The following is a 13,852-nucleotide window of genomic DNA, read 5'->3' on the forward strand; positions in this document are numbered from 1 at the left end:
GTGGAAGGCCATCACAGATGTCTACTTAGGGCAACTCTTATCTGTTCTTTTAAACCATATTCTAATGTTAAAATGATTGGAAATATTCCTGTCCTTGTGCAACACTCCATCTCAAGCATATACTGACGCAATGCCTTATGAATCTGTAAGCTTGTTGACAGAATGCACCGCCCTGTGAATCATGCTCACAGAGAAATTCAAATCATCTCTTAGATGAAAATCCAGGTTTACACCTTTCTCGTAGTTATTTACATAAGATTTATGGTCCCCATGGTTACCCAAAGACGATGCACAATCTTCACTATGTAATATGGAGATAAAAAGCACACTTGAATTCTATGAAACCTAGCTGTTCTCTGCTACTCTGGATTCTTATTTGATGTACCATTAAAAACTGGATTGCAAACTATATACTTTTAAAATATGAAGAGGCAGCACACACACAAACACACACACACACACACGTATAATATTTTTTCTTACTGAGAGGCATTAGACTTTTGCCAAGTCATTACAACAATTACTAAAAGACATACACATACAAAGAAAAGCATTTCAAGTAACCTATAATTATAATCACCACAAAACACGCAAAATTATTTGGAAAGTGTTGCAAATAATATCAAATCACAGTTTCGAATAAGCTAAGACTTAAATCAAGAGAAAACCAAACCAAAGCAGTTGGTCATCTTTAAAAAATATAATTGTGTTTATTTTCTTTCTTCATATTCCAAATGAGGAAAGGCTGCTCGCAAGCTGAATAGAGAAAACAAATTAAAAGTATGTCTAGCCTTGCTTGTGTATGAAATGTTCTTCCTTCATAAGGCAAGGCCTGATCAATTTATGCCTCTGAGCTTTGGGAGAGAGGGGACTGTGGGCATAGCCTCTCATACTAATATTTGAGTTTTGCAACTTGAGTAGAACAACGATCTGCACATTTTTAATATTACATTTGTTTCCCACTTTTCCTCCAAGGAGCTCAAGGTGGCAGACATGCTTATCTCCATTTCATCCTTCCAGCAACCCTGTTAGGTAGGTAGGTAGGTAGGTAGGTAGGTAGAGAGACAGGTAACCTAGTGGGCTTCATGGCTAAGTGGAGTTTTGAACCCTGGCTTCCCAGGTCCTAGTCTGACACTCTAAATATTACACCGCATTTGTTTATTATGTGCAGAAGCAGCAAAGGGGTCAGAAATATCAATGTCATGAATATTAAACTTGGCATGTGTTAAAATAAAGTTTCCCTGTTTTCTCTCAATTTACCAGAGCAGTTCAGCTTAAAGAGATATTTTCCCTATGCTGCCAGACAGTGCTTTGAGTCATTAGCATTTGCCTGGTACAATATTCAAAAGGGCCCTTTATCATTGTGAGATTGGACTTGCCTAGAAAACGACACCCTAACACTATGTCAAGATGGGCTTTTATACAGTTATGATTAATTACAAGGTCACGTCAGGAATTTCATCAGAAAAGTCTGACAAAGGGACAAAGTTGTGTGACAAGGTCTATGATAGGAAACGAGAATGAATGTGGGAGGAAGGAACATTCTTTCCCACTTCGCTGGGTGGTATAACATGTTACTTCACCCTCTGGGTTTTTTTCCATTCTCTTTATGGATAATTTTGCAAAAAGTGTGTTCTTCTGCTTTGCTGACACATTTGGATTCTGGTTTGTAAATTCTAAGTTTTATATCAGATCCCAAACTGACAGGCTTGCAAAATGTTGACAGGTTTTAATTGTGTTGTTTCAAAAATATTTTTTGCGTGGACAGGCGGAGTCCCCAGATCCCACGCGGTCCCCCCCGTCATGTGGAATACGACTCAAGACAATGTGCTATGGGATTAAATTGGCCACAACTTTATTAAATTTCAAATGTGGGTAGACCTTGGCTCAGGCATTGGGCGTTCTCCCTCCCCAGTCCCCAGCCGAGGACCTAGGAGCATCACGGTTATCCAGTGTGGGGGGGGGGATGGGCCGGCTCTGGAGAACATATGTTCAAGCAGGGATAGCCGCCCCCGTTACGCCGCCGCCGCAGGGGAGAGCAATGACGACCTTTCGGCGTACGGTCAAAGCCTCCCTTCAGAAAACCCCTTTAATGGGGAACCCTGGTATCGCCGTCGCAAAGAGGAAGATGGACTAAAGGATTCCGCCAAAGTTGTGACATTTTGCTACGGGAAAGGCGAAACCTGCCAATGCAGGGAAATTCCTTTCCGGCCCTTTAACAGCGACCTTAACGTAGCAGCGCCCGCATACCTGTGAAGAAAAGTTAACCTGCAAAACCTGTGAAGAAAAGTTAACCTGCAAAATAAGACATTAACTGAGGGTGGGTAGGGTGGGAGAAGCTCTGGAGCCAAGTGAGGATTCTCTATTGTGTGGGCAGGTAATCCCTCCCCTACCTGACCTGGTCTCCTTGGCAACGCTTCCCCCAGGTGGGATTGGACAACTGACTGAGGTAGGCAGGGACCTCCAGGTATCCCACCTGAGGGAAGGCAAAGCCAAGCCTATGTTGATGGAGCCGCACCAGATCCAGGGGCTGTGTGCGTCCACGCAAAGGTCTCCCCCCCCCCCCCGTTTTATGCAAGGAGCAGTCATTCTTTATCATGGGGTTCTATATGGAAGGTCCTTGGAAGAGATGAGAAATGGTTCATCACCTCCACATAAACTTTTCTTTCAGGAACAAATAACACTGCAGATAGTGGTCCTAAGCTTCCTTCATTTGGCCATCTGATTTTCCCCTCTTTTATTAACCATAGGGAGATGTAATGTGAAGGTACTAAGTCAATTAGATCCAGCTAGGAGCTTGGCATTTTAATCAGAATGACATGGTGTGTGCTTTCTTTCTAGTCACTGCTGGCCCACATAGTTTCCAGATCAGCCAGAGGCAACATGATCCTGAGCATGTTGCCTCTTGCTCATATGGAAACAACCCAATAGCAATATGTGGAAGAACTGCATAAAGGAGGAGCACCTTGTAGCGAATCCATATCCTTCAAATGATTGACAAGCACTGTTTTTGGAATCATAGAATCTTACAGTTGGAAGAGACTCAAGGGTCATCTAGCCCAACCCCCCGGCAATGCAGGAATAATAAAATCTGATGGTAACTATGGCCCTTGCCTAGCTAATTCAACAGTGGAATCCTCCATTAAAATTTTAACCCTTGCTGGATCCAAGAATTAGAAGGGACTCGGCTTACCATGAGCCACAAACTCACAGCAATATGTACACAAACATTTTATGAATACACCACTTCATTTTAAAGCATTATAATTTTGTCCTTTTTCATTGCAGAATGGTGAATTATCCCCCCCCCAAGTCAATTTCTCTTGCAAAGCAACACTGCATAGACGAACTAGCTAAGTGGCTTAACTGTTCTTGCCCCCTTGTAGAATGCCTGCTGTTTTTGATGAGCACTAGTTTGCTCAAACTCCTTTTAGCTTCTGCTAGAATTCTTCTGGCAGTGTACAAGAAAAAACAAATCCATAGGGCTATGCATACTTCACTCAAAATGAGTTGTGGGGGTTTTCTTTTTGATTTTTGTAAATCACAGCACATTTCGTCAGATAGTCCACACTCTTTTCCATAATAGACTTATGAATATCTTTTTCTTGACGCAACAGGAAACATCTCTTAAAGAACTGTGAGAGGCTTGGAGACATTGAGAAAGAAGCTTCTTCCAGTTTCTTAGACTCTAGTGTCACATATTTTAGGACTGAAGGGAGTGTAAAACAAATGTTGTTGGTTGCTTTGATCTACAATTTAGCCTCATCTCCTTCACCTTCAAGGCAATGGGGTTGCAACCTCAGCCAGGTCAGCGTTCTCATGCTCTATAGATCTCCAGAGTCCAGGAAAGGGTCTCCAGTCTTTCCCCACCGCCATGTTTGGATGCTGCACAGAATTTGAGTTGCCACCATTATTTATAAAGGGTGCTGAGTTTCCTTTCCTCCCCCCCCCCCCAGTTTGTCAATTTGTTGCCTGCTTGAGTTTTCATTTATCTTCTCTGGTTAATATTTTAACTGCTAGAGAGCAGGTGCATTGGTGCATGATCTCTGCTGTAGTTGCCAAGCAGAGTTTGACAATATGTACTCTTGATCTCCATACTGATAAAATTGGGCATGTTTTGTATTGAACAGGTTTATCGCATTCCAAAAAGCAGTGTGATTGAGATGGGAGTTTTGGGTCAGATTATTTTATTATGAATCAGTAACTTGTAAATGGGGACTTGTAAATGGGGACGCAGGTGGCGCTGTGGGTTAAAGCCTCAGCGCCTAGGACTTGCCGATTGAAAGGTCGGCGGTTCGAATCCCTGCGGCGGGGTGCACTCCCGCTGCTCGGTCCCAGCGCCTGCCAACCTAGCAGTTCGAAAGCACCTCCGGGTGCAAGTAGATAAATAGGGACCGCTTACCAGCGGGAAGGTAAACGGCGTTTCCGTGTGCGGCTCTGGCTCGCCAGATGCAGCGTTGTCACGCTGGCCACGTGACCCGGAAGTGTCTCCGGACAGCGCTGGCCCCTGGCCTCTTGAGTGAGATGGGCGCACAACCCCAGAGTCTGTCAAGACTGGCCCCTACGGGCAGGGGTACCTTTACCTTTACCTTTAACTTGTAAATGAACAGGAAGCAAAGAGTTGGAATAAGTGAACAAGTTCTGGAAAAGGTGCAGAAAGGACAACCAAAATGAGCAACTCATCTGTGAGGAAGGGTTGCTCTTTTATTTAAGGGTAAATCATGATAGAAGTATATAAATTTATGCATGGTGTGTAGAAGATGGATAGAGTGAATCCCCCCCCCCCCCATAATACCAGAGCCTGGGGCCATTGGAATGAACCTGAACATTGGAAGATTCAGTACAGACAGAATAAAGAACTTCTTTACACAGTGAATAGTTAAACTGCGAAATTCAGTCCCACAAGATTTAGTAAAGGCTGCCAACTTTGATGGTTTTAAAAGAGGGTTAGACAAATTCATGGAAGCCAGGGTTGTCAAAGGCTACTACTACTCATGGTAGATATGCTGTGCTTCCACTTTCAGAGATAGTCACCTCCTGGCAAATAGAAGGGGAAGAAATGGAGGCAGTGAGGGATTTTACTTTCTTGGGCTCCATGATCACTGCAGATGGTGACTGCAGTCACGAAATTAAAAGATGCCTGCTTCTTGGGAGAAGTGAGGGCTGGACCATAAAGAAGGCTGATCGCCGAAGAATTGATGCTTTTGAATTGTGGTGCTGGAGGAGACTCTTGAGAGTCCCATGGACTGCAAGAAGATCAAACCTATGCATTCTTAAGGAAATCAGCCCTGAGTGTTCACTGGAAGGACAGATCCTGAAGCTGAGGCTCCAATACTTTGACCACCTCATGAGAAGAGAAGACTCCCTGGAAAAGACCCTGATGTTGTAGAGCAGTTGCTGGGACTCAAATGTGGGGAGAACGCTGCTGCCCTCAGGTCCTGCTTGACAGCTTTCTGTAGGCATCTGGTTGGCCCCTGGGAGAACAAGAACCTGGACTACATAGGCTTTTGGTCTGATTCAGCAGGTTCCTTCTTATGTGCATAGTAACAAGCTTTCTTCTCTGGATAACACATTGAATCTCATAACTAACAGCCCACAAAATATTTTGAACTGAGGAAAGATATGATGAATCATGACATAATTTCAAGAGTCCCCCACATTCCAATGAACACTGAACCCTTTGGCTGAAAGGTAATTGGCAAAGAGCATAATTCCCTGTGGCCGACACTGTATATTTCCATCTTTGCGTGGTATTTCCTACCTGTTGGTCTTCAATGACTGTCAAGCTACATGCACTCTAGATAATTTACCTGTATTTGAATGCCCTTTGGGTAATGACAGAAAACTAATAACCATGCAATCCCTTATATTTTTATCATTAAAAAAATCAGAGTATCAGACTTTTGAAAAGCATCAGAAGAATCACTGGCATCCCTAAAATAACCATTGGGGGAAGGAACTGTCAAGCTCATCAGGGGCTGCAAAGTGTTGACTTTTTTAATACTGGTTTTCTTCAACCACGTATGGACAGATTCACAGAGAGGGGGAGAGAGAGAGAGAGAGAGAGACAGACAGACAGACAGACAGACAGACAGACACCATACACCTCTTATTGGAAACTACTAAGGAAGTTGTCACCAGTATCCAAAGGTAACTTATTCCATTGCCCTCTTGCTTCTGATTAAAGAATCAATATGGGATCTAAGCCAAAAGTCAGCATACTGACATGTCTGGAAGATGAGGTGTTCCTTCAACTACAAACTTAGCTGGGAGTAAGTCTGAAGACTTATTCACACTTGCCTTTCCTCCGCTCTTTCCAGACACAGTCAATGATTTGCAGCTCTGTGTCCAAGTGCCCCTGCTTCCTCCCCTCCCTTCCAGAGCTTTCCTAGTAATAACCTGCACTTTTACAGCTCATTCAGAGCAAATGTCAATTTGCAGAACACCTGAATCGGCTCCAATCCAGCTTTAAAGAGTGTTTTATTGCAGGGAAAGCTTGGGGATGGGGGGCACACTTGGACATGGACCTCTACCTGTGGGGCAAAAGGTAAGTATGGATAAGCTCCCACTAAACTCAGTGAGTCTTGCTTCTGAGTCACATCCATAGGATTGTGTTGCTAAGAGGCCTATAAAGCTAGAGCCTAGATTCATGGTAGAAAGAGATGGTCCCTGTCCATGCTGTGCATTCTGCACTAAACCAACATAGTCTTCCATTCACTCCTAAGAACTGTCTGTGGGAGCTATGGACTTTAGGCTAGAGCAGTGTTCTTTTAGATGGCAGGTGCAGAAGTAGACCACTGAGAGGAATTAATACCTTCAGCCTGGTGGGTAGGGAAACTCCTGCTCTGAGGAATTTCTTTGTAGCCAAACTGGCTAATAATAATAATAATAATAATAATAATAATAATAATAATAATAATTTATTTATATCCCACCCATCTGTCTGGCTTTCCCCAGCCACTCTGGGGGGCTTCCAGCAAAATATTAAAATACAACAATTCATCAAATATTAAAAGCTTCCCTAAACAGGGCTGCCTTCAGATGTCTTCTAAATGTTAGGTAGTTGTTTATCACTTTGACATCTGATGGGAGGGCGTTCCACAGGACGGGCACCACTACTGAGAAGGCCCTCTGCCTGGTTCCCTGTAACTTCACTTCTCGCAGTGAGGGAACCGCCAGAATGCCCTTGGAGCTGGACCTCAGTGTCCGGGCAGAATGATGGGGGTGGCGACACTCCTTCAGGTATACTGAACCAAGGCCGTTTAGGGCTTCAAAGGTCAGCACCAACACTTTGAATCTCTAGATGCCTGAGCAGTGTTATCAACTAAAAAAAAGTTTTGGCTTGCGTTTCTTTCACTATCCCTGAGTCTGCCAACAAGAAAATATTGAAGTTTGCCCCTAGAAATAGCAAAAATGGCTGGGTTCAGCCCCCAGGCCCAACAACATTTGTTGAGCTCACTGCTGAACTGATCCACATACCCTCCAACATTTCTCCGCTGAAAATAGGGACATCTATCACCCACACTATCTTGGATCTACCTCCTGGCTTAGGAACTGAATCCATTCTGGGTTCCTAGAGAGCTCAATCCAGATACTAGATTTTTTTGTAAAAAAAATATTAAAAAATTCAGAAGTTGGCAAACCTGTGCCTGAGTAAAGCCCCAAGTCACAAGCCTCTTCTAACCACTGTGACCGTGCATCATTTTTCATAAAAGCCAGGAATGAGCTTATACATGGTGATGACATTCGGCAAAAGTATTTCAAGCTTAACAGTAACAATAATCATAAATAGTTTTGGTTTTGCTTTTTATATACATTTTCTTCAGAATGACGTACATCCATGACAAATGGCAGAGGACACAACAAAGAAACAAATATTAATCACCACTTCGGTCTACATTACAATGTGTTCATATCTTTCTGTCTCTCTGTTATGCTCATGTTTCAAATATGAGTCACAGTCTACTGGCCATTCACAAAAAAACATCCCTCACAATCAACATGTTATTCCACCAGAACATTGCAGCATCATTTCTCCAAGAGGCTTGGGGGTGATTCAAGCTTTCAGATTACAAGGCTGCAATCCTAACCCTACTGGAGGTTTTTGTGAGGGAAGTTTTGAGGGAATAGTTTTGAGGGAAACCTGCTCAATGGACTGGAAGAAGTTGTGTCAGCTGGTTTGCCTTAAGAGCAGGGTAACATCCCTCTTTCCATGCCCATTATTCACTTCCTTGAAAACACAAAGAAAGATTCAAAACAGCCAACTTCCTGTTTTGACCTAACAGTAGCTTGAAGTATACCACAGCATTATTATTTTTATTTATCAGTTGTGGGAGAAGGGGAGTTTGGAAGAAACTATCAGAGCTAGAGAGTGTCATGCATGCAACCCAATCTTAAGCTTGCTTCTCTGAAGTAAATCTGATTGGGTTTAATGGACCTTACTCTTTATTTAGTAAGTTTATTTAGCATTCCAGCCCGTATACCATGGCACTGCAGCAGGATCAATGGAAAACAGAAAACACTTGAGAATATTTGGTATTCTGATGTATCTAGTTCATTAGCTAGTGATAAATGGAGAGGTTCCCCTCCCTTATTTCTGAAAGGGGGTTATATAACCAGTCTTTAATATTAATACATTTGCTTGGTAATTGCTTTCATTTTAAAGTAAACAAACTATACGCGGGTTTTCCGTTTGATCTTGGGTCCTTCCAGAGACCTTTTTTAATTTGCAAAATGTATAATTGCAGACTTAAAAATATCCAAATCTGGGTAGGGAGTCCTCCATGGCAAAGACTAAACAAGTTTCATGTAGTTTTGAATCCAACTGGGAAGTTTCATGTTTGGAAATTGGATTTTATCCTTTCTGTGGTTTATGAGGAACTAGATTTGAAGTTTGTGCTATGGCTTTACTATGCTGAATGCTTTTATTTTGATAAATGTCTTTAATTTTCACTTGCAAGGTGCTGGTTTTTACCACTAAAGACCTTCAAGGCCTAAGGGCAGGACACCTTTCTCCATATTTACCTAACCATACACTAAGATCTTCAATGCGGGATATAGTGTGTTCTCCCTCATGGACAGCACAGGTTGCGGGCGGGGCTGACAAGACACCTCACTGTTACTAGGCAAATGGTTTGGCCATCCTTTAAGCAGGGGCGGGCTGTTACTGGGGAAATCTAGATGTTGCCATTTGTTGATTGACAGCCCTGTTTGTTAAATACAATGCTCGCAGCAAGGAACTTCCTCTTTTCACTGCTTACTTCGGATCACCCGCCCTCCCTTCCCTAATTTTAGGCTGTTTGCTTGACCTTGCTACTATGCCTGTCATGGGGTCGTCTGCTTTGGGGCACGGGCCTGGTAGGATTAGTGTGTGGCACTTGGTTTTTGCCTACTGCGTAGCAAATCGTCACAACTTGTAAGGTTTGTGGTTAGGCATTGGTCTTGGAATTGGTTGGTGGAGGGGTATGGATTTGGCTGTGCCTGCCCCTCCAAAATGCTGCTGCTGTTGCTTCAAGGGTTTTCCATTAAAGGAACCCAGGGGCTCCCCACGCTTTTGTCCAAAACCCCCTGGCAAGGGGCTAGGGCCACGCAAGCCCCTGGGAGCATTCTGGGGAGAGGTGAGGCATGGTTCCCAGTCCCGTCTCTCTCCCCAGGTGACTTACCCTTCCTGACTTCACGGGGGGGTACGAATGTCAGAGCTGTCCCCGTTAGTGCTACCAATGCCTAAGCAACCACTCACATTGCTCTAATTTGAATAAAGTTGTGGTCAAAATTATGCCAAAAACCTTAAACAAAAATTAAGTGTCAATTGTGTTTTTCTTGGGGGGGGGGGTGTCTTGGGGACCTCGACGCACAACTTGTAGGAACTATTTTCTGTAGATTGTTAATGGGGATTTGCACTGTTAGGAGACCCCCTTTTCGCTCACAGAGCTACAGTTCTCAGTGTTCCCTAGGAAGAGGGACTGCCTGTTAAACTACTTTGAGAATTTGAGCTTAATCACTCTTGGCACCTTTAACAAACGACAGTTCCTAGGATTCTTTGGGGGAAGCCATGCCTTTTTAAAGTGGCATAATACTACTTTAAATGTATGGTGAAGATGTGGCTTATGAATGAGGTGGTAGTTCAATAAATGAAGGCTTATTTCCTCTGAAAGAGGCCCTTCAGGTTCTACTGCAAAATGCCTTATTTACTTGCATTTCCTATTGCATCTTCCACACATGCTCTCCCCAGAAATTTTGGTGAAATGTCTTAATCCAATTGTGCCAAGCCCTTTTGGTCTGATTACCTTTCCCATCATTTTATCCTTGGTTTCTACTGGTTTTTCAGATTAGGTGGTATATTGTTCCTTGTTGGCCTAATATGCAAGTCTTTTATTGTTTTGTGCACTCTCACATTTGTTGTTTTGTTGGCTGATGTGAGACTAAATTCCCACTGAGATTGGTCTGACAATATGATATCTGCTATGCCCACAATTACCCTGTCTTTATAAGCTCCTGTTTTAGCACTCCATGGTTACAGTGTTTGGCCAGGGTGTGCACAACAGTGATAAAATCATCTGCAGTTTCTTGACTCAGCAAAGGTGGAGGTGAAGGAGGAGGAAAGAGAGCTGTTCCTACTCCTCTTGCTACCATTTGTAATCCAGGCTGTAATCCATGTCCTGCCCCCCCCATAAGTTTGTCCCTAAATGGCTTCCACTAGAAAAGAGACAGAGGGAGAAACTGAAGAAGTAGGGGATGAAAGGAAGAGAAAGGGGAGATAATTTTTAGGAAACAATACATGAATAAAGCTACTGTGTTTGCATCCATAACTTGCCTCCTAAGTTCTCTTTACCAGGAGTGAGACACAATTTCATTTCATTTATTTTAAAAAGCTCTAGTGGTAGAGACCCTGGAATAGTCAGAAAGCACTAAAGGCACATTTATAATGCTATGGATCCTGGAACACAAACGGTTTAACTTTAAGAAATTTTATTTTCAAAACTTGAGTCCCTTGCCCAGCTGGGTTACGAGATTTGAGACATTAAAAATGGCTTCTGGGTTGATACAGAAACCAAAGGGATACCAAGCGAATGCTGTAATTGCTCCATTGGAGGAAGCTGTGGCTTATATTGTCTGTGGGCTACGGGCCAAATAATCATTTGATAGAGAGAAAAAATCTATGACATTTAATACCAGGTGCCAGAAGCTGAGGATGGACAACAATAATAGGTTGCTGTTTAATTGGTGTTGGGCTAGAGTATACATTACTACTCCCCCCCAAAAAAAAATTCTCTTCCATTTCTTCACTTTTAAAAAAATGTTTTCCCCTACTTTAATCATCTGAGAGAAATGCCCCAAAGTTGAAGGTTATTAGAGCTGTCATTCTCAAAACTGTCATCTCGTCACCTATCCTCCCTTTGAGATTTCAGGAGACTCCCTGAATTTAATTTGCATTTCTTAAATTATAGTGAAAGTGCTCACAGCACTTGACTTCTTTAAATATAGTTTGGAAGTGACATTAAAATAAATGACACTCCTGCTCTCAGTCTCATTCCCAGGACCTTTATCCCACTCAGACACATCAAATCTAGGGGGTTGATGTGTCTTCAGTCCTCTCATAATTTTTTGGAAAAGGGTCGTGTATCGTCATGCATTGCAGCTTCAGCGGTTGGCTCCTCCAGAGAGCTCAGCCTCCTCCAGATGATGCAACAATGTGCACACATCGCTCAATTGATTACACATGAGCACAATGCATGACATGAGTGGTCACACAGCGTGCCAGGCACCGGACCCCCTCAGTCTTGCGGGCGACCTGGTATCTCTGATCCCACTCTAAGGGGAAAGGCTCTAAAAAGAAATGTCCTGGCCTTCTCCCAGCCTTATCCTTTCTGTCAAAGTAGTGGGATGTTTTTCTTCAAACTTTTTGGGACCATGTGAAAGAAAATTTCCCGAGTTTTATTGTTGCACCAATAGGAAGTGATTCATAAATGAAACAGAAAAATAAACACTTGGTTGGGTCACAGTTTGCCCCACCATAATTAAGGCCATTTATGAAGGTTTACCTCACTTGATCCCAAAAAATGGGTTTAAATGCAATGCAGCCACAGAAAAAAATGGAAGCATTGTGCTTGAAATATTTGATCACAGTGGCAGACACTAAATGAGATCTCTTGTGAAAGCTGAGATTAAAAATAGACTGATGAAAGTAAATACAATTGCTCCTCATTAATGTCAACATTGATGATTTAAGATGAAGGCAAGGGCCATGGCCTTTCACAACACACTCCAGCAGCAACCTCCCAAACAGTATAAAACCATATTTGATTGCTTCTCTGTGCAGTGGTTATAACTTGTTCCAAAGTGTGAAACCCTCCAAGATAATGAACCAATTAAATTTGAGTTTGTAATAGTTTCTGGGGGAAATTTATCCTCCAGGAAGCCCACTTCATATGAGATTTGTTCTGATACTTCGAGTACAAAATTCACATTATAGGTCCAATGTGAAATGCACCCATGTGAATTCTCAGATGAGATTACTTCTTCAAAGAGAAACAAAACACTCAAGAAGAAGCATACTATGCAATAAGTTTTCCACATATGCCTCCCCACTTCATTTAGTCAGCTTCTAAGGACCGGTTTTCCATTTGTCTACCACTAGAAGAAACAGAGCCTTTTCATTAGTGGAACCAACACTGTTGAATGTCACCCCTAAGGAAGCCCACCTGACCTCATCTTCATTCAGAGTAAAGGCTATTGGCAATAGTGAGATATGCATCCTAGTGTATTAAAATCCTCTGGGTTGCAGATTTTTTTGTGTGTGGTGGTGGTGGTGATTATGCAATATGCCTGTTCTTTATGTCACACATCCCTTGAGATTAGAACTGTGATATTAGCCACAATGATTGATAAATGGGATATAATGGGAAGAAGTCTAATGAAGTAGGCCGTTGCTACCAAAACCTGTTTCACGGTAAAGCACCTTCCAAGATTTCACAGTAGTACTCGAGGTTTTCTTGGCCTGCAGACTAAGAGGATGACTCTTCTGGAAAATTACCCAACTATTCCTTAGAAGTGGAACAGTTTTGTATTTATTCCAAAGCCAGAATGGTGTCCTGTTGTGATCATTCTCATATATATAACATTTAGAGCATTAGGGAAACACATTTGGGAAATTCCCAGGCCTGTACATGGTGATTGATGGCTTTGGAATTTGAAAAATGTAACTCAAATGTCACTTATGAAATACACCTGGGCTGTGCTTAGTTACCTGTGGGAAAGCAGCAATATATTTCATACCACTCCACATGCCAAGATGGAATGATTTTGTCAGAGATGTGTTGTCAAAGGCACCGAACACATTATTTTCCTCCCAAGTGTGTGCCCTCATTCCTATTGGGTGAAACACGTTTGAATACAGAGGTCTGTGGAGAAAGAGCTTAGCAACAATACTCTGGCTTGTTTGTTTGTTTCTGTAAATGCACTGGCCGTGGGCATACAACATTAAATTAAGTTTTGGCAGTGGTAGATAGGCAACATGAGAGCAATTTCTTTCGCGGTTGTTGGTGAAAGTGCTTTTTCAGAACAAGCCTCTGAAATGAAATAAAATTACAGCAAAAAACTCCCAATTGTGCTGATAATGCCATTGTTTCTGAGGGGAGAAGCTAACACTCTGCTTAAACAAGCTTTATGAGACAATATCACCTTTTCACGCATTAGATTATCTTGCAAACTGGATCAGGTCTGTTATGGGGTGGCAAGGATGAGAACAGAGTTAGTGATTTCAAAAGAACTGCCTCCCTTTTCCTCCTACACCTGCACTACTTTGTTACTATTTTATGTATCCCCTCCTGGATAGACAGATAGCCTAGTCCAG

The sequence above is a fragment of the Podarcis gaigeae genome (genome assembly GCF_964106915.1).
Source record: "Podarcis gaigeae genome assembly, chromosome: 1".
NCBI lineage: Eukaryota > Metazoa > Chordata > Lepidosauria > Squamata > Lacertidae > Podarcis > Podarcis gaigeae.